The following is a 5,274-nucleotide window of genomic DNA, read 5'->3' as shown; positions in this document are numbered from 1 at the left end:
TGACATTTAAAAGATTTTTTGACTTGTGCTTTTATTATTGATTAAGATTAGCAACCCTGGAATCCTGTAACCAAACAAATATGTGGGTATCATGAAGAAGCAGCCTTAAGTAAAAATTTTAAATGCTGGAGGGTCACACCACAGGAAAAGATAAATGGAGGTTAAGAACGTAGATAGCTGATTTATGAGATGTCTGTAGGATATACTTTTCCTGTTTTTCCTGTTTATTGATATTATTGCATTTAAGTATGAGAAGCTTTGAATAGAAGTGGAATTTTAGTTCATTGGAGGAATGAACATCTAGAATTGTTTGAACCAACTCATCCATTCGGAACTCATCCATTTCACTTCCTGCAAAGTGAAAGATTTTAAAATACATGTTTGTGGATCTAATTTAAAATAAGTGTTTCCCAAGTTCTACAGATGAAAAGGTGCAATTTTTTATGTTAGAACTGGGAGTAGTAGTATGTTTTCTCTCTCTCTCTTAAAAATGAAACTAAATTAGACTTTTAGTAGTCTCTTTTACAAAGTCTGTCATACAGATTTCAGTATTTTTTCCATAACAGTTGCACATGCAGAATAAATTTTTCTTGTTTATTAATAATTAATAATTCTGTCATCTTTCTCCAATCCATTCTGTCCCAGAATGCCTCTTTCCCTCATGTGTCCCTCCTTTTTTTGTCGTCTTCCTTTTTATTTTGATTCTCCCTCATTCGTTTCTGTTGTGTGCAATTACTTCCAGTCTCCATTTGAAAATCAGCTTGTTTACACTGTCTACATAGTTCCTTTTTAGATTGTATCTTCTTTCTGCTGGGGTAATGTCTTGAAATGTCTTCCTTTTTGGTGCAGGATTGTTGGTTAGATTTGTGCAGGGAGGGTAAATTCGCGTGGTGAATTATTTAATTTTCCACAGTAGGTAGGTATGTGGAAAGGAGAAGGTGAGGAAAGAACTGACAGTAGAGGTGTAAAATGGAGGTTAGGAAAAGAAAGAATTAGTGACTGGAGAAAATGAAGGAAGACATGAGTTCCAGGAATCATTGCAGGAGGAAATTCGTCGGCATTTGAAATTGAACTAGAAAGTAGAGACCATTGATTTTAACATCAGTAACTGGAGCTGTTGTTTGTGCTGAACCAACCTTCCAAGGATATATACCAACTGTTAATGTGTTCTCCAGAGTAAGCCTTATTGCTTTCAAAGTTACTCAAAGACTAAACAGTTTAGAATAATGGCCCATAAACTTGACTCTAAGTGATCATGTTTCTCCATGTCTGCTATTTTCTTTGCATTTCAACAGAGGTCCAACTAATACATTTTCATGAACCTGGAGTGTCAAACTATTCAACCTTGCTGTTAAGTGAGGACAGAGGTGTTCTATACGTAGGAGCCAGAGAAGTCATCTTTGCATTAAATGCAGTGAATATTGCTGAAAAACAGCATGAGGTGAGTATGCACTTAAATACATTATCATCCATATAAAAATCGTACTTCCAAATTTCACTTCATTTCCTGTTAACAGTAGCACCATGTTTGAGATGAGGGTCTTGCCTCTTAAGTTTCTGCTTCTGTTCAATGTTTTGAGTTATGTCTGCACATTTATGTGATGGTACAAAGAGATATGATCCAGCTCATTTGGAATTAGCTTACCTACAGAAGTACTTTGGCTGTACTGACTCTTCTCTGAGTGGACTGACCCATGTAGAAGTCTGCTAATGTGATCATGTTATCCCAAGTTCTTCTCAAGCTCCTTCCTTACTCATCCACAACACAGACTGGTGCTTAGAGACATGGTTGGAACCCCAACCAGGATGTTTTGAAAGATAATCTTTGATTTTTAATCTAAACAAAATGTTTAGGGATGGTGATAGGAAATTTCACATGTATATAAAACTTGGTTTTCCATTACTGCATTGAGTAGATTTAACTGTCAAAGTTATTCTTTAACATAAAGTATAACTTGGTCCAATAATTTTTGTTGTGTTTTTTTCTAGTGCAAATTAAATAAGAAATAATTAAAGCACTTACACTTGCATTTCTCAAATGAATATGTTAATAGAGAATTTCATTAATTGGAGGAGAAGGATCACAATGAACCCAAAAGATGCTAGCAGTGGTTCTGCACTCTCTTATGTCCCACTCATTTGAAAGAATCACCTCTACTGAAAAGAATGGCTTTAAACCTTTGAAAGCTGCTTACAAAATGATTTATAAATACTGCAGCCACTAACATTAAAATTGCTTGTTTTGTGCATTATGCAAGGTCTGAAAATACTGCATTTGCCTTAAAGTGTTCTGAATACAACTTTTTTTGCTTGTTTTTCATTTAGTTGCACTGGAAAGTCACTGAAGATAAAAGGACCAAATGTGCAGTCAAGGGCAAATCAGAACAGGTATGTTTTTCTATTGAATCTGGAGAAAGACATCTCCTTTAAGGAGAAGTAATGATAAAGAAGAAAGGTTCTAAGTATTTGAAATTAAAATCTTTAAATCACCTAAATTATTTAATAAACTCGAGCTTTGGAAACTGCAGTTCGTTTGCTAGTAATTCTGAGTTCGTTATTTCTTGCTTACGGATCTTGTTTGAAACTGAGCACGTTCTCGTGTGCCTAGTGTTATCATTTTTTCCATTATATTAATAAACCAATATTGCTTTCACTGAGCTAATAGATACCAGCTGCTATGTTTTATTAGTACATTAATTCTTCACCAGCATTTGGTTTTCCAGATGTAGGATGTAGGGTTTATTTTCTGGGCCAGTGTTTTTCCAGCAATGCATTTTTCACCAACTGCATACATCTTTGTGATGCTGAGCAGGTGTGCTCCTCCTTGCTGGTCTGACTGCTCAGACAGCTCCCCAGTGCATGAGCAGCCCAATCTCTTACGTGCTTGGCAGTGCGGGCAGCCCAGTCTGTGGGCCCCCTCAGCGTTTCTGGCAGCCATAGACCCCTCCAGGACTGCTGGCACAGGCTGGCTTACTCATTCTGCCTTTCTGTAGAGGTAGTTTACTTATGGTGATTAGCCATTGGTGGTTGTGCCTTTCCCCTTGTGTTGTGCCACTGGCTTAATAATATGTCAGACTGGGATTTACTTGGAAGATTGATGGTCAGACTTTCACCATAGTTTTTAAAGTGTAGGGTTCAGAAGGCTGCATGTGCAAAAATTAGTACTACTATCCAATTAGAGAATTTTGACATCTCACATCTCCAATTTCTTTGTTGCAAGTGCATCCAGGGACTCATCTGAGGTGAACTGGGTTACCCTCCCTTTACCCAACTCTGCATTTGCTTGAACTGAGAACCATCAAGGCAATTCACCTGCCTAATATGAGGTCTGATGGGCTGTTGAGGACCGGTTCCTCTTCCTCTTTGGCTCTTCTTGATGCATTCTGATTACTTTCTTCTCCAGGTTTGACTGAGGTTGCTAGTAATAATTATATACAGTCACGATGAGTGTATGTGATGTGGCTCATCTTTCATGCACCTGCATATGCTTTTGCAGACATGTCTAGGTATGCACCAGTCCTTTTCAGAGATTATTGATGGTGATTGGAAAAGATGTTAGAATCTGTAAGTAGGCAATTTGCTTTTAACTCTCTCAGAACTCCAGACTGTTCTTCCTATTTTTTTTCTGCCCCTAGATTAGCAAGTTTTACTGTATTAGACCTATTGCCAGCAGTGCTTTTTCTCCATTGTACTCAGGATTTATTACTAGCTGTGATTAGCTATAGTCATAATGTTTTGCAAAGTGCGGTTGTTTCAAGTGTTTAAAGTATTAAACAGTCACTGCTATTTCTTATACTAAAATGGGGAGTCTTCTCCCCCACATATTATCACTACGCTATGCAAATGCTAGCAAAAAAAAACCCACACACCTGTTCAAGGAACTAATCTGGCAGAAAAGTGGTTTTGTTCTTTTTGTCTCCAGTTTTCTTCCATACCTGATCCACCACACAGTCAGAGAAATACCTGGTTTGTCTCAGAAGAATGAAGAATAAGGAGAATGGTTATACTTGTTTAAATAGTTTATGGAACTGCACTACAATGTTGGTATCTGGCTGTGTAGCAGAGAGGATTAAGGGATGTTGATGACACTACTTTTTCTTCCACTGAGTGCATGTTTACAGTGTTTGTTGTTCTGAATCCTTACGGCATGGATATCCAACCTTTTGGATTGTCTGGGCCTCAGAGAGCAAATGGGAATTGTTGTGGGCCACATATAAAGTGTATGGCACAGTTAAAAACAAAGCATGGCTGTATATTTTTCACTGATCACAGGACAGGACACAGCCAGTGTATCAAAATGCATGAAATTATTTGCCATAACTTGAGCTTGCCATAATTTAAGTTTTATTTCAAACACTGTTACTGTCTGAAACATACCACAGATAAATCAATTTTTCACCTTGAAGGCACATGTTTAACTCAGTTAAATAAGCAAACAAGTCTACCAGAAATGCTATATCTGTGAGCCATTTTTCATCTTAGCATTATGGCACAAATTTAATTTTGATTCCATAAGGGACTTGATTTTATTTTGCAAATAAATTTTTATTTTTAGCATCTTACCCCAACTTAGGCACCTTCCTTCAGAAAAGTAAATAATGTCTCCATAATCAGCATCCATACTTCTAAGGATCTCCTGGGATCAGTGATGATTCAGTCCTGTGGACGTCACGAAATTTCACAGCTTTGATGATAATTTGCAAGATACTATCAATTTTTAAAGTTTTCTCACATACATTTTCTTGATGTGCAATGCACTGATGTTACATCAAATGTGAGTTGTCAGTGGCAATTGCATCATCTTCCATTAATTTTATAAGTCCCTCTTTTTTCACCAGCTATTGCTGGAATGCCACCATAACTGCACCAGATATGTTCATTTTAGTAAATTGCTTTAATTTTTTTTTTTTTTTACTGCTTCAAACAAGTAAAGAGATTTAGCTGTGTCTTTTAATATCAGCAAAGAAGCCATTTTTTCAGTGATACTAATATTTGTTATCGATACTTCTAATGAAAATGGCAAGGTGAGTCATATGTGTAGCATCAGTACTTACATCTGTTGCCAAAACACGAAGTTTGAAATAGTGGCTTTACTCTAAATTTCTTCCAGCATATTTTCCTGTTTCTTCAATTCACCTACCTACAGTCTGGTGAGGCAAACTGATTTTTCTAAAATCCATTTTCTTATGAGGACACATTATATCTTCCATGCTTTCCATGCATTGCTCAACAAAGTCACCATCAGGAAATGGTTTTGATTTTTTTTTTTTTGCA

General features: G+C 36.7%; 1 protein-coding gene across 4 annotated transcripts in view; it reads right to left on the bottom strand.

Annotated features, from left to right (window-relative positions):
- The window catches only part of SECISBP2 (SECIS binding protein 2), a 189,891-nt gene that overhangs the window by 4,341 nt on the left and 180,276 nt on the right, over positions 1 to 5,274 (bottom strand). The gene's annotated exons all lie outside the window — the stretch shown is intronic.

This window comes from Meleagris gallopavo, chromosome Z (genome assembly GCF_000146605.3).
Source record: "Meleagris gallopavo isolate NT-WF06-2002-E0010 breed Aviagen turkey brand Nicholas breeding stock chromosome Z, Turkey_5.1, whole genome shotgun sequence".
In the NCBI taxonomy this organism is placed as follows: Eukaryota; Metazoa; Chordata; class Aves; order Galliformes; family Phasianidae; genus Meleagris; species Meleagris gallopavo.
Note: the sequence above shows the minus strand (reverse complement) of the source record. Positions and strands in the feature narration are given on the sequence as shown.